The 19970-nt window shown below is 39.9% G+C and overlaps 1 protein-coding gene across 2 annotated transcripts in view; it reads left to right on the top strand.

The window, feature by feature from the left end:
* The first annotated feature begins 11160 nt into the window (after positions 1 to 11160).
* Positions 11161 to 19970, top strand: part of sh3bp2 (SH3-domain binding protein 2) — a 33729-nt gene continuing 24919 nt past the window's right edge. Inside the window, exons 1-2 of one of the 2 annotated variants that reach the window (XM_085278969.1) lie at positions 11161 to 11316; positions 11433 to 11554. The gene's annotated coding sequence lies outside the window, so the exon portion shown is untranslated. Of the gene's footprint in view, positions 11317 to 11424; positions 11555 to 19970 lie in introns of those variants that run through there. The other variant, XM_085278970.1, reaches the window with a different exon arrangement.

Raw genomic sequence — 19970 nt, 5'->3', positions numbered from 1 at the left:
GCTACAGCCTCCTTGCTGAACGCTGGGCTAACTGGGAACATTCCCGCGTCAATCAAGTCAAACTTCTGTTAAGCTAGCTGCTCACAATGGTGGAGAGAAAAGTTGATTCTGAAAGCAGAGCCTTTCAGCGCCAATGGGTGACTGAATATATGTTTACAGACAATGCTGGTAAACCCGTGTGTCTTATTAGTGGAGCGTATGTGGCTGTAATTAAGGAATTTAATTTAAGACGACACTACGAGACAAAACATCAGGATAAGCTGAAAAAACTAAATGCAGAGCAGAAACTACAGAAAGTAGAAGAGCTAAAGAAGAATGTGACATTTCAGCAGATGTTTTTCACCAGAGCAAAATCACAAAGTGAAGCTGTTGTGAAAGTTTTATTGTAGCAGAGGAGCCAAATCAACCCGGTACCACTCTGAAGAGCTGCATGATGAAGCTGTGTGACGTCTTGTGTCTAGACAAAACGCAGATTTTGGAAAATGTGAGCCTGAGCAGAAATGCGATTGCTGATTGGGTTTGTGAGATGGCCACTGATTTAAGAACACAGTTGTGTGAAAGAAGCAAACACTTTATTGCATACGCTCTTGCTGCGGATGAACGTATAGACATGATGGACATTGCACAGCTGGCCATCTTCATCCATGAAGTGGAAATACTGAACATTAAATCGATGCACAGGACAACGACAGGAAAAGACATTTTTTAAAACGTATGTCAAAGTGTAACCGACATGAAACTGCCCTGGGACAAACTTGTTGGACTGACAACAGATGGAGCGCCGGTGTTGTGCGGTGAAAAAAGCGGACTAGTCAGCAGGATGCGAGTAAAGATGCGGGAGAAGAACTGTACCTGTGAGTTAATAGCATATCACTGCATCATACACCAGGAAAGGCTGTGTGGTAAAGTCCTAAAAATGGAGCATGTAATAATCACCGTAACGCAAACCGTAAATTTAATCTGAGCTATAAGTTTAAATCACCGTCAATTTCAGTCTTTTATGTGGGAAATAGATTCAGAATTTGCCGACAGTCCTCATCATGCAGAGATCCGTTGGCTGAGTTGGGGAAAAGTTCTCAATAGAGTTTTTGAGCTCAGCAAGGAAATCTGTCAGTTCATGGACATGACATGTATGATGCGGTGAAGGCATTTCAAGTGAAGCTGTCACAAATGCACCAGTGCAACCTGCCTCACTTTCCCTGTTGCCAAGTAATGTTGAACCAAATCAGCGCACTTTGCTGAACTGCACCTGTGCAGATTCAGATGTGTAATGATACACTCAAAGGAAAGTACGACACTGAATGGCCCGAAGAGTTTATTAGTTCCACTCCTGAAGCAATGCTCAGCTCCGTCTACATGCGGCTCCAACCTTGTGTTTGCTTTCATTTATTTTTTCTGGGGGGTTTGGCAGCATGTTCATATTTCTAACTTGCATAATTTTGACAGGATATATTTTTATGAAGAGCAAAATATTTAAAGTTAAAGTTTATTTTTTTAACTTTATTTAATCTGGAATAATATTCCTGTCTGTTTTCATTCATATTTATGTTTAAAAAACATTGTTTTAGTGTGTTCAATAAATCTTTATCTTGTTTGGCCCACGGCCTAAAGTGTGCCTTGAGTTTTGGCCCCCTGTGCAATTGAGTTTGACACCCCTGGTGTAAATACTGGTCATTCCAGTGAATGCTGTCAAACAAATCTCTTTTATACTGGCAAAGGGAAACTACCTGTTGTAGTCCACCATGGTCGCTGATGAGAAAGAAGAAAATAAGCCTTGGCCTTATCAAGTTTAAAGACATAGTAGAAAATTCAGCATAACTTACTAAAAGATTAAATTATGTATGTATATGTATATATAAAAGAAAAAACACCCAGCACGCCCCTGCGGGCGGTTTATCCTTCAAGCTCGGGTCCTCTACCAGAGGCCTGGGAGCTTGAGGGTCCTGCGCAGTATCTTAGCTGTTCCCAGGACTGCGCTCTTCTGGACAGAGATCTCCGATGTTATTCCCGGGATCTGCTGGAGCCACTCGCCTAGCTTGGGAGTCACCGCACCTAGTGCTCCGATTACCACGGGGACCACCGTTACCTTCACCCTCCACATCCTCTCGAGCTCTTCTCTGAGCCCTTGGTATTTCTCCAGCTTCTCGTGTTTCTTCTTCCTGATATTGCTGTCATTCGGAACCGCTACATCGATCACTACGGCCGTCTTCTTCTGTTTGTCTACCACCACTATGTCCGGTTGGTTAGCCACCACCATTTTGTCCGTCTGTATCTGGAAGTCCCACAGGATCTTAGCTCGGTCATTCTCCACCACCCTTGGGGGCCACCCTATATATATATATCATCTCATTAAATGACATTAACGCCATAACCACGTTAACGTCAAACTTGTATACACTTGTACAAGGAACATACTTTAATGGGATTTCATGAAAAAAAGAGGTTATGAGGCTGAGCCATAGTAGCAGTGAGCTAACTAGATCAGTTAAATATAAAGATGAGCTGGCTAAATGATTGAAAGACAAAACAAAAACACCCTGTACTGTACACACCCTGTATACTGTAACTTTGGATGACAGGGAAAAGTGAATTTAGGTTAACAAATAATAATCGGCCATGCTGTGACTAACTTCTATGCCCTCTATGTAGATGCTAATGTTCTAGATTCTAAGATGTGAGCACATTCTTTGCTGTAAAGAGTGTGCTTCTTCACTACTGTACTACTGTACTACTGTACACTGTTGACATTTTGAATGGTTATTTACTGAATTTTGAGGTTGAGAACCTCCAAACATGAATAAAACTTCGTACAAAGCAATAAAAATAAATGTTTCACATCCTTCTGCAGACAAAACAAAAGAAGACGGTCTGTAGAATAGCTGTGTTCCCATCATTTGTTAAACAATGAGAAACAGTTTCTGTACACATCCTTCCTCCCACCTGCACTGTCTCCACACACCACCCACCTCTCTGCATACCTGCCACATGTTTGCACATACACCTACGTTTGTCTTAAATCTGTCTCCCCTTCTGGTCCTTTCTTCAGAAAAAAAACTGCAACATGCAAATCACTCATTGCATGGTAACTCCCACACAGAGTTTTTAAGGAGTATTTACAAGTGTCAATATATTTGCATTTTGTTTTTCATCACCATGCTAGCTGCAGTGCCTCCACAACTCCCCCAACAGGAAGTGGTGGTGCAAACTGCCCTTATTTACAATGGTGGTCGACTGATTGAAAATTTTATGAGCAGCCATTAAACACATGGTCGAACAATTGAAGGAACTGTGAGTTTAGACATGGCTCAAGAGTTCTCACAAGTGTTCATTGTGTAAGCCTTGGCAATACCAGGACCCTGCAGCTGAAGCAGTTCAATAGGGCTTTATCATCATTCATTTTCCGGTCTTCTGTAAAAACTATTATTCTATTACGTAATGCAAAATGAAGGAAATTACACATCTACAGTGGGGCAAAAAAGTATTTAGTCAGCCACCGATTGTGCAAGTTCCCCCACCTAAAATGATGACAGAGGTCAGTAATTTGCACCAGCGGTACACTTCAACTGTGAGAGACAGAATGTGAAAAAAAAATCCATGAATCCACATGGTAGGATTTGTAAAGAATTTATTCGTAAATCAGGGTGGAAAATAAGTATTTGGTCAATAACAAAAATACAACTCAATACTTTGTAACATAACCTTTGTTGGCAATAACAGAGGTCAAACGTTTACTATAGGTCTTTACCAGGTTTGCATACACAGTAGCTGGTATTTTGGCCCATTCCTCCATGCAGATCTTCTCGAGAGCAGTGATGTTTTGGGGCTGTCGCCGAGCAACACGGACTTTCAACTCCCGCCACAGATTTTCTATGGGGTTGAGGTCTGGAGACTGGCTAGGCCACTCCAGGACTTTCAAATGCTTCTTACGGAGCCACTCCTTTGTTGCCCAGGCGGTGTGTTTTGGATCATTGTCATGTTGGAAGACCCAGCCTCGTTTCATCTTCAAAGTTCTCACTGATGGAAGGAGGTTTTGGCTCAAAATCTCACGATACATGGCCCCATTCATTCTGTCCTTAACACGGATCAGTTGTCCTGTCCCCTTGGCAGAAAAACAGCCCCATAGCATGATGTTTCCACCCCCATGCTTCACAGTAGGTATGGTGTTCTTGGGATGCAACTCAGTATTCTTCTTCCTCCAAACACGACGAGTTGAGTTTATACCAAAAAGTTCTACTTTGGTTTCATCTGACCACATGACATTCTCCCAATCCTCTGCTGTATCATCCATGTGCTCTCTGGCAAACTTCAGACGGGCCTGGACATGCACTGGCTTCAGCAGCGGAACACGTCTGGCACTGCGGGATTTGATTCCCTGCCGTTGTAGTGTGTTACTGATGGTGACCTTTGTTACTTTGGTCCCAGCTCTCTGCAGGTCATTCACCAGGTCCCCCCGTGTGGTTCTGGGATCTTTGCTCACCGTTCTCATGATCATTTTGACCCCACGGGATGAGATCTTGCGTGGAGCCCCAGATCAAGGGAGATTATCAGTGGTCTTGTATGTCTTCCATTTTCTGATGATTGCTCCCACAGTTGATTTTTGCACACCAAGCTGCTTGCCTATTGTAGATTCACTCTTCCCAGTCTGGTGCAGGTCTACAATACTTTTCCTGGTGTCCTTCGAAAGCTCCTTGGTCTTGGCCATGGCGGAGTTTGGAGTCTGACTGTTTGAGGCTGTGGACAGGTGTCTTTTGTACAGATGATGAGTTCAAACAGGTGCCATTCATACAGGTAACGAGTGGGGGACAGAAAAGCTTCTTACAGAAGACGTTACAGGTCTGTGAGAGCCAGAGATTTTCCTTGTTTGAGGTGACCAAATACTTATTTTCCACCCTGATTTACGAATAAATTCTTTACAAATCCTACCATGTGAATTCATGGATTTTTTTTTTCACATTCTGTCTCTCACAGTTGAAGTGTACCTCTGGTCCAAATTACTGACCTCTGTCATTATTTTAAGTGGGGGAACTTGCACAATCGGTGGCTGACTAAATACTTTTTTGCCCCACTGTATACCAAGAGATAATGTGAGGAATGAAAAAACTCATGGATTAAAGCTCTGCTCACACTGACTTTCCAACATATTTTTGTATTGTACAGAGTGGGCTGTATTTCAAATTGGACTGTACGTTATTGTCACTTGACTCACTTGTTTCAGATCAGGCTTCAGATTCATGTGTGGGGGGAAAGCTCCAGAGGGAACTGTCCCAAAACTGCAGATTCAGAATTAAGCAACTTCTGTCACATTTCCATTTTGATTTTCAGTTCAGATCAATGGAGACTGTTACCATATTTTTCGCAACATAAGGCACACCGGATTATAAGGCGCATTAAGCGAAACAAAATCAGATCAAACTTTACTCAACTCATTCTTCTTGCTTCCTCCACTTCCGTAACATTGATTCATTAATGTTGAATTCTCTCGCAGCTGTTCCATTCCCGTGTAGTTGCAGTATATTAATGACTAACCTCGTATTGTGGATGGATTATCTCAGTTGTTCCCCTGACTGAAGTTTGGTTCTTTTAAATGCAATTTTCTTTTTGTTGGCTCTTTGAGACCCTTCTGGTGTCTCATCTTTGGCTTTTTCTCTCTTTTTAAAGGAGTTCTCCGGTGACATTTGTTTTGGGGTCATTTTTGCATGGGTTCACTTACAGACTTACTGATGCATGGGGAAAAACTGCAGAAGTGAGGTGTGGGCAGAAGTGGCATTTTTTGAAAAATAAAATACTTTTTCAACGACATGTATTCTTCGTATGCAGCTCAGTACGGAATGAAGGAAGTCCAGTCCTCTGCCCATCGGTTGGGCACCTATGCTCTACAGTCTCTCTTCTGATTCTGATTCTCCAACTTTGAAACTCGAATGCAACATTTGAGCCCCTTCCTCTTTGCTGCTCGCATAAAGAATGCCTTGAAGTCACTGATAAGTTTAGACTTAAAGTTTTTTGAAGTGATACTTCAGGGCTTTGGACATCACGCACATCACTGATGATTGCCCGCAATTTCAGTTTATTTAGTATAATATACAAAACCTGTGTGTTTTGTTTTTTCTTTATTTCTTTCTTTGGCTGCCAAAGGTTACACCTTTGGATGATCTGTGACTTCTACATCATCAAAAACTAAGCGACCAAACTTGACACTCAGGTAGCCCCGATAGTGTAGAAAGCGTTAAGCATTTAACCAAGCGGCCACATTAAAAAAATTGGGACTGCTGTGAAAGGTAATTAGCTTATAAATGCTAATTATTTTAATATTGAGCAGATCTGAGTTCAGCTTATTGGTGTGACACATTTTTAGTGTTTTGAATCTAAACAAACACCCTTTAAAAGCACTGTATCATTTCAATTTCATGACAGTTACATCTCATAACACCTCACCTTTATATTTGCAAAACTGGAATTATACATGCCTAGCAACCACCTACCGATGGACTACAATGGCTCACTTTTAACATTTAAACATCTACCACCACCAATCCCCCATCACCATTTTTTACTGCTTTTTCAGTTCAATTAAGTATCAACTTGGCAGGGTAAAAAAATTGTATGTGCTAGTTTACTACACAAGCACTTAACAATATTACACTTGAATGTTATAAGTCAAAATCCCCAAAACATTTTTCCCACCACTTGCAGATCGTGGAAAGGAGGCTGGACAAGGTTCAACGGCCACCAATGAAACCCAATAGATGCTGAAAGTAATAAAAAAATTGATTATTATTTAGAACGCACAATTGTTGTTTTAATTTGAATAAAAGTCTTTGAACGATTTAATAAACTGTTGAACTTCAAGACTAATGTGTAATTGGCTCTGTTGTTCTCATTCTAGCAACCATAATATAAAAAGTGTTATCTGTTAGTAATTTTGATTCAGTTCGATTAATTCATATCAAAGAACAGATGTTTTCACAGTTGTTTAACAGTTACCTTTGTGTTTAACACGGGGGACTCTAACTAACAACATAGCACCACAATAGATAACGTCTGCATATTTGGAATTTCCCAGAGAGGCAAAAGTAGGCACGCTATCTGACTTTCCCATCAAGGCACCACCACATCAGTCTGAGCTTTCCCCCAGTGACAGGGGAAACAAAATAAAAGTGAGAGTTTTGTGGGTACTCACCCTGTAAGGTTCATACTGGCAGATATCATTGCAGAGTGGTAGGATCATTCAAGTGGTTGCAAATTCATGCAGTGCATCTGCTCTGAGACCCTGTTTTTGAAGTAGAGGAGCTAAAGAGTCAAGGCTTGATATTGTCCCACAAAGGCAAAAAACAGAAACCAATCTGTTATCGGCATAAGAACAAACGTCGTCAAACTACTGAGATTTTGAGATGTTTAAGAATAGATATTTGGGATACACTATGCCCTTAGTTTGGGATCTTTTAATTGCTCAAACATTTTTGAAACTGCACCTGCGGTTGCACTACTGTATGGGCGTGGATACTTTTCTGTTAAACCATGCAGCAAGAGAAAGTTTTTAACCCACCAGATCACTTGTCTGATTTACAGATCCAAACATAAATCTCCCTTTTAGCTTCACTGTCGTTTCATTTGTGTGCACAACCATGTGCAAAATGCCAGAAGGGGATTAGCCTAAATAGTTTTTCCTCGGGTCACCTTTAAAAAAGGACATATTTAGTTTCAACCTGTTTATTTAAATAGTACATGTTGTGTGCTTGGTTTCTTCAGCTTGGTATTAGAGCAGATATTCATTTTCTTTTGCCAAAACACCCCCCATTATTTTCAAATCAGCACCAGGCTCTGCAAATGCTACAGGAAGATGAACTGCGGTGGAGCTCTTGTTCTGTTTTCAGTCTGATTACCCCCTGTGCACTAAAGAAGACGAGCCAAATATGCCCTTCCTGTCAAATGCACATTTAAAGCAACAGTCATCATATCCAGAAGTCCAGCAGAATCATCATATTATTTTAAAATTGTTTGTGGGGACTTTTGGGAAACATGGTTAGAGAGTATTCATTTTTAATAATCTGAATAGACTGGGCTGTTAAATTGCTATGAAACAAAGCTACATTTAAAATTTTCCATTGTGAGCTCTGAAGCCCCACAAAGCAATGATTTGACTCACTGACAGGTCTTTCGATGTGTAAGGGCAGTTTATGTAATTATAGAAATTTCTGGTACATTAACTAGGCTACCTGTCTTTATATTAAGTTACATTTTATACAGATAGTTAAAGAGATCACAGGAGAAATGGGAAATGTCCATGCCAACACTTATGATACAATCATTGTTACTGCAGTTTGAATTTAAACAAATAAATAGAATAAAATAATAAACTTATGTATGAAAAATATGTTTGCCTGGAGTAAGCAGATCAAAGTTTTAGTTACATTAAAATACACCGCTGGTTGCCATGGAGCTCTAACATTTAAACATTCACCAAAACTGTGTCACAGAGAGGAAGGAAAGAGAAGAGTCATAGCACAGCTGCACGGGGTCAGCCAGCTATTGCTGGTTCGTGTAATATTTATGAACAGAGTAAAGCATTACACTGATAAAACATTACCACACAGATCATATCACCATCAAAGGTGCCTGAACTCCCAACACAACAACCACACCCATGACTGGAGGTCACCACCAGCCACAGAACTAGAAAGAGTGTGTGGGCAGGGGATTCTGGGTATTTCAGAAGTGTGGGTTTAGGCTCAGGGTTGGGCCATGTAATCATATATAAGGAAAAATGTAAAAAATAAAATAAAATAATGCAATTTAATTTGAAGTTTTAAGATGATGTTATTTTCTCACCCTTTTTAATCCTGAACCTGTCCTTCATCATAATTTCCAAGGAAGTAACTTGCATGAAACTGTGGCTCTCAGCAGACAGACATAAAGCTGTTAACGAGAACCGACCTGAACAAGATCAAAATTAATCTATGAAAACACAAAAACAGAAATATTTCATTTTAGGCTCATGTGATGATTACAGCTGATTAAAGGTTTGGCTGGGCTGCAGAAAATTTACTAATAACTAATAACTAAAGGCACGGTGGTTTGCAAGCAGAGGGAGTGGACACTCAGTGCATCATAACTAAGGGTAGCTGACTCAGGCTTAATATGCTTTATCAAAAAGGAAAGCTTTAAAATGAATTACTTTGTCACTGTGCTGTAAGTGATAAAGTCACACCATCTGCTTCAAACAGGCTTAGCCTTAGTAAAGTGACATAAAGACAACTTTAATGTCTCTAAACACGGAACAAATGACAGGCCCATTAATCACTGTTGACAAAATCAATGCGTCACAGTACCAAACAAGCACACTCATATATAGAACTGCTCATTCAATAATTGTTTCCAGTGTTCCAGCTTAGATATATCGCACACACGTATTACTTTATGAGTGCATAGTTTCACATATAGCTGAACAAAATCAATCCTTTAAAAAACACACACACAAACTTCAATTTTCAATTTTCAAGTTTCACTTCATAAGGATAATATGTTCTATACGAAGACTTTGGTTCAGGGATTTGAATCTCTACAAGAACCTAATCCCAGTAATTGAATTCCTTGGAATTAATATTCTGCTTGTCTTTTATATTTATACTTGTGCTACAACCAGCTGATTTCAGTTTGTGTGCCAGAGGAGGAAATAGTGGTGCAGTCTACAGTGATTAGAATTTTAACAGGAACCAGGAAGAGAGAGCAAATCACTCCAATTCTCAGCTCCCTGCATACGATTGAAATATAAATATAGTGAAATATAGATTGGATTTAAAGTATTTTTGATTGTTTATTAATCAATAAACGTCTGACTATAAATTATTTGTATGAAATGGTGAAATATCTGTGATGTTGAGTAGATACAAGCCCAGTATGTCTCTAAAGTCTGCAAGATCTGGTCATCCACTGTAGCAGTGCACAGACCTGAAACTAAACAGGGTGAAAAGGCATTTAGCCGCTGTGCTACCCATAGATGGAACCAACAACCCACTGAGGCCAGATCATCTCCAACACTACCTATTTATAAAAGAAGCCAAAACAGCTTTTTTCATGATTGTATTTAAGCACTGGTTTATTGTTGTTGTTTCTGGTATTATTTCTGGCAGGTTTTCTTCTTTTACTCTTATCTTTTTGATTTTAGATTTTACTTGTAATGTGCTATATGAATAAGCCTGCCTTGCTTTGCCTATAATAATACTGTAGTGAGAGTCATGTTTGCAGAGAACATCAGTAGCACAGCTGGTCATAGTTGTTCTCATTTAGCAGTTTGAGCAAATGAATCTAAAGACTGAAAAGGCTTACAAAATAATGGGAGTGTCCTCCTGCAGTGTGTCTGTGACCTCTTCTCGAAATCAGCTGTTCAGAGCAGAGTAAGGACAGCAGTGGACGAAAGTAGCAGGTGTACGTCAGAAGGAAAATATGTCTTCTTTCTCGTCAGTGCCCCTTTAGCTGGTCATGATATCTTATACTAACAACCTGTCCAAAAGGTCTGTGATTCATGTGTGGTGACCGAAAGTGGGATATTTTTATTTGTTTATATGTTGCTTAGCCCCCACGACCCTGAAAAGCATAAGCTGAAGTGAATGGATGGATGGATGGATAGATGTTGCTTAGCACTGATTAGTAGTTTTCTTTATTAGTGTGCTGGACATATACAGTCTATAGATCCTATACATGCTAAGTGCTAACTAAGCTAGCTAGAGTTTCCTCTCCAATCTGTTGTCCAAATATAGTCACCTTTGCTGCTAAAAAAAACAAAATAGCACGGCGTAATGATCAATTGACTTCAAAAGGCCACACACTACTGAATGATGTCACATTGGCCTATGAATCATCTATTTTACATGTTGTCCAGAGGCTGTGTAGCAGATTTATAATAGCAGGGTAAGAATAATTACACAGCTTCAACATGATCCTAACATGATCCTAAGATATGATATATGATAAACACTCTGTGGATTTTAGGCTCCTGAAAACTCCAAATGGAATTTTTTAGTTAGCACACTGAAAGCTATATGCACAGCAGCAGGCTGCAGGTTGGTGTTTGTTTGTGACATAATTAGTGACCAGAGGAAGGAGTGGTCCATCTGCGCTGTAAAGGGGAAGTTAGTTGTGTAGTTCATGCAGCAGTCATACAACCAATGAAAGTTGATACACGAGTATGTCTACACTAGTGTAAGGACGTAGTTAGCTGTTTGTAAAGATTCAAACAACTCAAACCTTTAAGTCCAAAGAAGAGTTAATCATGGTCACACCATAATCGTGGAAAGGAGCAGGGTTCAGTAGTTTCTGCTGGTAAGTATACCCGCTCTGGTTGTTTTTTTAATGCTGGCCTTGTATGTCTGCTTGTCTGTGTTGAATGAGTGCTGCATCTTGTGGTTTAAGGGAGGGTGTTATGACACTTTGTACAGCAGCTTTAAAAAAGGCAGGCCAGGAAGTGAACTGGGCTGAAGTGGAGCTCTGCAAGGCTCAAACCACACTGATGACACAGAGACAGACGAAGGAGCTACACAGCTGACGCGGCAATCCATGGGTAAGTTTCATGAAATATTTCAACAGTTTATCCAAAATGTGTGCAGTATGGGATGTTTTGGCTATTCAAGGTATATGCTAAGGGAAGGCTGCGAGGCTATCAGATCTCTTGAATCAGAATGAGATAGCATCCCACATGCAAGTGCTCAGATAGCTTTCACTAGTTTGTGAGTTCTTATATGTGTTTGTAATTTGGTTTTGAAGGATTCAATCACCGAACCAGAGAGAAAAGATCTATACACATAAAGCATGCAGTGAACTGTGAGGCTTCACATGAGGCTTACAGAGAATTTCTACCTTGGCATGTCTTTTAAATTGTTGGACAATTTTCTGTTGCTCAGATTAACAATTTAATGACTAATGACTGAAATTTTTGTTTCAAGGTTGGTCTCAGTGCCGATAGCCTCCATATAACCCAGACAATCCTGGTACTATACACTTACACAGAGAGAGGAGATATTTTTGACCACCATATTTGACCAGCGGCAGAAAAAATCATATTAGTCAATCCTTCCAAACACCTGACACCACTTCATAAGCAGGAATTCATCACTGATAACCTATAGCAGTGGAATAACTAAGTCTGACTTTGACAAGGTCACAGGAATTTAGGCCTTACTAGGTACTATTTTTAGGTTTGTATTCAGCCGCTGTTTCCTTTCTGTTTCACCTGTGCTTTGGTTAGGGCTAGGCACCAAAGTCCCACCCCACGTTAAGGTCCTGATGTCATAGTGTGTTGGTAGTCCAAAGGAAGTACCACAGACAGGATAAAAGATGGACGTAGCTACTGTGACATGACCCATTGAGGTCTGAGGTCCAGTTTTTGACAGCTTCCATTGTGGCTATCTTGGTGTTTTGCCGGTGATATGACCAGTGAGGGGCGGATCAGAAGTTGAAATTGCATGCTCATTGGCTAACAGCTTGTCAATCATTAGTCATTAGACAGCATACTCTGAATATTCCTTCTTTTGTAAAAGTTATCATTTATAAAATAAACAGTATATTTTACTTGTTATGTAGGTAGATACTTTCATCTCCCCTCCTGTATTTTCTAAGGGCTCACTGTATTTTCTTTGGTGCAACCCTCCTTTTTATCCAGCCTTGGAAGTAGCGCTAGGAGTACACTGCCTTTTGACCCCTTGAAACTGTGTTTGCCTCTTGTGTGGCACTTCTTGTGCCTTAAACTGTGGATCTTTGGTGTGTTAGGCAAATGTGTTAACTACTACAACTGAGGCTAAAAACGGAAAGTGCTTCCAGAGGTCAAACCTAAGGGTCGATTTTGCATTGACTTCTATAGGGACAAAGTCTTTTTGCAACCACGCGTGTGGCTGCAAAAGCTGGTGATTAAAAAGAATGGCACTTCCACAATGGCTTCATTTCAAAGCTACATTAATCTTTTATACTGTCTGTCGATGCTGTTAAGAGCTTTGTTGTTGTCTGCTGTCACTAGGTGCCAGTATCAAAAATATATGGAACAGCTGTTTTTTATGGGCTACACATGTTCATATTTGGGCTAAGGTTTGTCTTTTAGCAAAGCCTCTGACACAAAAAAGTTAAAATATTCAAAGAAATTCTTATAGTGAAGTGAAACTGAGTGTTCAAAAAAGCCGAAATTCCACTGTATCTACTGTTTGTGATTCATTTTTAGCTCATCCAGCCATAGACATTATGAGCTCAGTCCCTGGCAATGCGTCTGTTGTCTGTCCATCCACAACCAGTGTTTCCTCCTAAAACATTGGTCAGAAATTAATTAAACTTAAGTCCTTTTCCATTGGTACCTACTCAGCTTTGTTCAACGCGACAGGAGGCGGTACAACTCCCCTCGACTTGTTTTCTGTTACAGTTGAGGGCCACCTAATGCGCATGAGGTCGTTACAGCAATGCGGCCTAGCGTCTCATGACGTAATTAGTATGCAGCATGAATGGCACAACAAAGGTGGACGGCGAGGTAACGATTATACCTTCTTCTTGGTCTGTGGCTTATTGCCAGACTCAGGGATCACTGACTTGTTTTTTGTTGCCATTTCCCTCATTGCTGCGTTTCAAAAATGGTGATTTTGATTTTCGGGAAGGAGATGCACTGATGACTCATCAAGTGATGCCACTGACCAGCCAATCATGGCATGCAGTCTGTTGATGCCTTGGATCGCTTGGATCCCTGGCAGAGTAGGCACTAAAAAAGTACTTGGTACCAGATACTATGACCTAACAGAAAACCACAGAGATGATGAGCCGATCCGAATAGGTACTAATGGAAAATGGGATTTACACTCGGTGATAACCTAATAAGGCTTCACCCAACTTCCATTCAAGGTCAAGATCACGTTTGTTGCTTAGCCTATCTTTGATGGGGGAGTTTTTTTGTTTTTTTTTGTATTTCTTCCTCTAAATGTCAAACTCTACTGTTGTTCCCTTTCCTCTTCAAGATAACTTTTCAATGAGTCAGTGTTTTAACCCTAACCCTAACTGCTGCTTGGTCTTTTTGGCTCTATGTATCTCTGAATAGAGCTACATAAATAAACATCAACGCAACACCAGAAATTCAAGGTAAATGCATGCATGTATTCTCACTATACTTAAATTTAGTCTATAGGTCAAAATTGTGAAGGTGGTGAGTTTCTATACACATACAAGCATGCAGCAAAGTGTGAGGCTTCACATCTTGCAGAGAATTTCTACCGTGGTATGTCTTTTAAATTGTACAATTTTCTGTTGCCCAAATTAACAATTCACTGACTAATGACTGAAGTTTTTGTTTCAAGGTTGGTTTCATATGTCTGTAGGTCATAATTGTGAAGGTGGGATGTCTCTATTTATCCCATAAACAAGGCCACTTTTGGAGCTTAGATCAGTTACAAAGTATCTGGTTCTTTGACAACAGTTGAAGATCTGAAATTTTCAAGGCAGAAGTTACATTAAAAAAAATAATTATGAATTATATTTTGTGTATTGTGTTGTTTAACTTGGAGCAGTCATAGTTAACAAATAGAGGAACAAGATATTTTAAGATTTGTGCCTCAGACTGTTGACTACGCTGTTCTAATAGCCCCCAAGAGCCATGATTCTTATAGTATTTAGAGATCAAAAGTCCAGAAATACTTGTAGTATAAAGACTTTTTAATGTATTCATACCAACTGTATGAAAGATAGCTAGTTAGCTCAACAACTGCTTTATATTTTTCATTTATAGGTGCTATGATAAAGACATTCCTTTCTGTAGCCTTGCCAAAGACATAATTTCTTATTAACACAAGCAACATAGAGGCTCGATTAGTTCCATAGTTCCACAGAGGCACATTGATACACTTTCTGTAATAATTGAACTCGTGTGGCTCTGAACAGTGCTAAATCTTGAATGACATACAGTTCAATAACAGCCCTGAAACACTTCCTTTTTTGGTGCTAACATACTATATTGTATTGTCATATTGCTCATGATTACGTCTCGGCATTTAGCCTCAAAAATCACTAACCTAGCAGCTAACTTTAGCCTCCAGTAGAGTATTTTAACATGCTGCCATGCATTTCATTTCATTTATTTATTTATTTCACACTTGGTACAACAGATCAAACAAACCAACTACACTTTCTATCAATAAAGCACTACAACCATATGTGAAAAGGAGCAGGAAGAAGAAAATATTCTTATTACATGCATGCACTGCATGTAAAAGCAATCCATCTTCTTCGGTCCGAACAGACTGTTTCCGTGCTTTCCACCAAAACCTGTTCAAACTGATAATAAATACAAATGTTGGTGAAGTTTTACTTGTTCTAACTTAAAATACAGGAACATGCACGTAGCCGTGTGAAGTAATTTGACACAGACTCTTGATTTAACTTTGTGCAGCCTTTATGCAGCCTGTACCAAAAATAAAAACACTACGTGCTAATGTGTAGCATCTGCTTACACAAATTACAGTAAGACAGAAGTGCTTTAGCCCAGAATCATATTATTAATATTCTGTAGCCATTTCCCTTACAGAACAGAAAACATCCTCATAAGCGTTTCTGCAATGACTCATATTTCCCAGTCCTACTGAGATGTAACTAAAGCTGCATGTTTGATCCATCATTTACTCTCCTGTTAATATTAAGTCAGTTTACTGTTTACTCCCATGTCTGTTTGAAGCCATGCTAACTGTGCGGGTGGTAGTGCCACAGTGGGGTTAAAGCAAAGCGTGGTTCAGTTTTTAAGTCTTTTCTGAGTTTTTATAGAATAGTCTGGGTTAGAAAATGTTATAAAATGTCTTTACGCTTTGAATGACAGTGTTTAAAGTGCTGCTTTATGTGGAGTCATGTAAAACCACAGTCTAGCCATATGTGACTTAAAATAATAGAATATTTTCTTAAGATTCTTTCTAACAAGAATGTTTCTATCGATTAATTTGTTTATTGCTACAGTTAATCTGCTGCATAACCTTCAAAAAGGATCAGATTTTTGTCCATCTTTTTTGCTCTTCAGGGCTGTTTCTGCAGCAGTGGTATTCTGGCACTGAACATACATATTTCATCATAGGTTTTGCAGACCAAGTCAGTCAGTCTGTCACCTTTAGCTCCTCCTTCTGTGTTTAACTGGATCTACTGGGTCATAAACTGTAGTTACAAGATATGAATGAGAGGGAGTTTGAGCTTTAGCAGCAGAGCTTTGTAAATGTGTGATATCTGTGATAAAGGGTAATGCACTATGGTACACGTAGTTTAACCACCGCTGTTGTCTCTATAGTCAAACTCAAGCGACAGTGCAGTACGTTTACAGTCAGAAGATGTTTTTCATTATATGTCCATCATTATCTACAATGCAACACTACATCCATTTTCCACTGAGTTTTTTAACATGACATAGTTCAGTCTATTTCTCTTAAAAAAAATGTATTTATTCTTTTTTTCACAGGGGTTGGCGCATTAGCGTGGCTAATATAATTGTTGAATGTAAATATATGTATATTTTAAACATTATAGACTTTGATTTTATTGTAATTTTCCAATTATTATTCGGTGTATTGGAATTTAGCACAGTGACCCATGACTTACAGCTCTAGGATCCCTGAGTCACACTTAAGGCCCCAAAGTGATGATGGAAATAGCTCAAGTTCCAGAAATCTTGAAAACCATATTTGTAAACCATAGATCATGTTGGAATATCTGTCATAGATGAGGAAACATACAGTGGGGCAAAAAAGTATTTAGTCAGCCACCGATTGTGCAAGTTCCCCCACCTAAAATGATGACAGAGGTCAGTAATTTGCACCAGAGGTACACTTCAACTGTGAGAGACAGAATGTGAAAAAAAAAATCCATGAATCCACATGGTAGGATTTGTAAAGAATTTATTGGTAAATCAGGGTGGAAAATAAGTATTTGGTCAATAACAAAAATACAACTCAATACTTTGTAACATAACCTTTGCTGGCAATAACAGAGGTCAAACGTTTACTATAGGTCTTTACCAGGTTTGCACACACAGTAGCTGGTATTTTGGCCCATTCCTCCATGCAGATCTTCTCGAGAGCAGTGATGTTTTGGGGCTGTCGCCGAGCAACACGGACTTTCAACTCCCGCCACAGATTTTCTATGGGGTTGAGGTTTGGAGACTGGCTAGGCCACTCCAGGACTTTCAAATGCTTCTTACGGAGCCACTCCTTTGTTGCCCGGGCGGTGTGTTTTGGATCATTGTCATGTTGGAAGACCCAGCCTCGTTTCATCTTCAAAGTTCTCACTGATGGAAGGAGGTTTTGGCTCAAAATCTCACGATACATGGCCCCATTCATTCTGTCCTTAACACGGATCAGTCGTCCTGTCCCCTTGGCAGAAAAACAGCCCCATAGCATGATGTTTCCACCCCCATGCTTCACAGTAGGTATGGTGTTCTTGGGATGCAACTCAGTATTCTTCTTCCTCCAAACACGACGAGTTGAGTTTATACCAAAAAGTTCTACTTTGGTTTCATCTGACCACATGACATTCTCCCAATCCTCTGCTGTATCATCCATGTGCTCTCTGGCAAACTTCAGACGGGCCTGGACATGCACTGGCTTCAGCAGCGGAACACGTCTGGCACTGCGGGATTTGATTCCCTGCCGTTGTAGTGTGTTACTGATGGTGACCTTTGTTACTTTGGTCCCAGCTCTCTGCAGCTCATTCACCAGGTCCCCCCGTGTGGTTCTGGGATCTTTGCTCACCGTTCTCATGATCATTTTGACCCCACGGGATGAGATCTTGCGTGGAGCCCCAGATCGAGGGAGATTATCAGTGGTCTTGTATGTCTTCCATTTTCTGATGATTGCTCCCACAGTTGATTTTTTCACACCAAGCTGCTTGCCTATTGTAGATTCACTCTTCCCAGTCTGGTGCAGGTCTACAATACTTTTCCTGGTGTCCTTCGAAAGCTCTTTGGTCTTGGCCATGGCGGAGTTTGGAGTCTGACTGTTTGAGGCTGTGGACAGGTGTCTTTTATACAGATGATGAGTTCAAACAGGTGCCATTCATACAGGTAACGAGTGGGGGACAGAAAAGCTTCTTACAGAAGACGTTACAGGTCTGTGAGAGCCAGAGATTTTCCTTGTTTGAGGTGACCAAATACTTATTTTCCACCCTGATTTACGAATAAATTCTTTACAAATCCTACCATGTGAATTCATGGATTTTTTTTTTCACATTCTGTCTCTCACAGTTGAAGTGTACCTCTGGTGCAAATTACTGACCTCTGTCATCATTTTAAGTGGGGGAACTTGCACAATCGGTGGCTGACCAAATACTTTTTTGCCCCACTGTATATGTATGGTAAACACCAATAGAGACATTGAAAAAAAATGATAGCGTGGCCACACTTGTCCAGTTGCGAAACCACTTGGTCGCTTGACAGTTAACATATTATTTAAGAATATAACAGATATATTTTCTTTTAGCTTTCCCTTTACAGTTAAATTTACACAGCACAGTAAATGGGCTTACATATCCTTTCCATATATACTAGATAAGGCAGAATAAGGTTTGGAATAGGTAACTGGCTAACCAGGTTAGCAGAGGATTCCTTTTTTGTAGTTTTGGCTGAGAAGTGTCGTGCAGCGCCAGCATGACAAGAACTGGTTCTAATCACCTTTCTGAACCACTGGTGACATCATCAGTACTTTACACTGGTATCAAGTATAGGTCACTAGTCATTGTCTGACTCAGATACAGTAAAAGCAGCAGCCATCCTCAAGTTTCATTGGTTGTTTTCCTTTGTGAGTTTTGCTTTGACCCATTTCAGTTGTGTTTTTTGCTGTCAAGCAAAGCCCTCGTGGTTTCAGACTCAGTGCAACAGGGACCAGCAGTCCCCACTTGCACGAATATAAAATGTCACCACATGCCTTTCACAGTGAGCAACAGTACTGCTACAGCCTTGCAAGTCATTCTGTTTGGCTCATACCGTACAGTGAGTTTGGTCAGCTGTTACATGCTGCTGCAGGTTGTGTGGTTAACCTGCATGCTTGGTACATCAGTGAAGGTCTGAAACTAATGCAGCAAAAAAATCCTGTCACTTTTTCAATCTTCATTTTTATTTATTGCTCGTATTCTAGTTAAACCAGTATCTTCCTATAAAGGTGTGCATAGGGCTTTTAAAGGCACTGGTCATAAATTGCTTATAGCAAATTTAATGCCTAAATTTAATGCTTAGCTAACTTCCTGGAAAAGGGAAACAACTGGCAGGTCAGCGCTCGATATTTTGACTTGACTTTTATTTAAATAAAGTGGAAGAACTGGTGATGAGGCATTTTGAGCATGCTGGTATGCACCACATCAGAGTATTTCTTCTGAATGTTCTTCCTCAGATGCTTTGGGGCACTACATCAGTAGTCCGTGTTTCACAGTGTTCCCCCTTTTAGGGTAAAAAACAAATCCCCTGGCATGCAGCCTTCTAACTGTGGCCTCTTTAACTGAAAACTCCTGAAATCTGCACCCTTAATGTATAAAACGTTGGTGTCAGTATAAAACATGAATTGTGGTCTGTGGCAAAATCACAGCACGGTCAGCATAAGTGGTATGAAAAGAACTTTTAGGAAGAGATCTGAAAATAGCAGCTGCACTTAACCAGAGGTACAAACTAAATTAGCTGAGGCTTTATTGACATATGAGGAAGGAACAGAATAAGGAACACTTACATCATACATCAGATCTTGCTGATCCTCTTTGAGTTGAAAATCTTTATTGATATACACTGTGTATTTTTTTTCTAGACAAACATGGTAACAAGGTTGGAAACCAACATCAGCAGATATTCGATTTTCACTGCTTGAGATACATTGCCAGAAGAAAAAAAAAGGAACAATAACAAAAAATTTCAGATGTTATTTGTGATATTGACATGGAAATGTTAATATCACGTGATACAAGAGTGCTCAGCCATTGAAACCCAGACCATAAAGGTCCCAGTG

The sequence above is a fragment of the Mchenga conophoros genome, linkage group LG7, assembly GCF_057382185.1.
Source record: "Mchenga conophoros isolate Kocher_MC1m ecotype Shallow Benthic linkage group LG7, M_conophoros_male_GT1.1, whole genome shotgun sequence".
In the NCBI taxonomy this organism is placed as follows: domain Eukaryota; kingdom Metazoa; phylum Chordata; class Actinopteri; order Cichliformes; family Cichlidae; genus Mchenga; species Mchenga conophoros.
The sequence above is the reverse complement of the archived record's forward strand: the minus strand, read 5'-3'. Positions and strand labels throughout refer to the sequence as shown.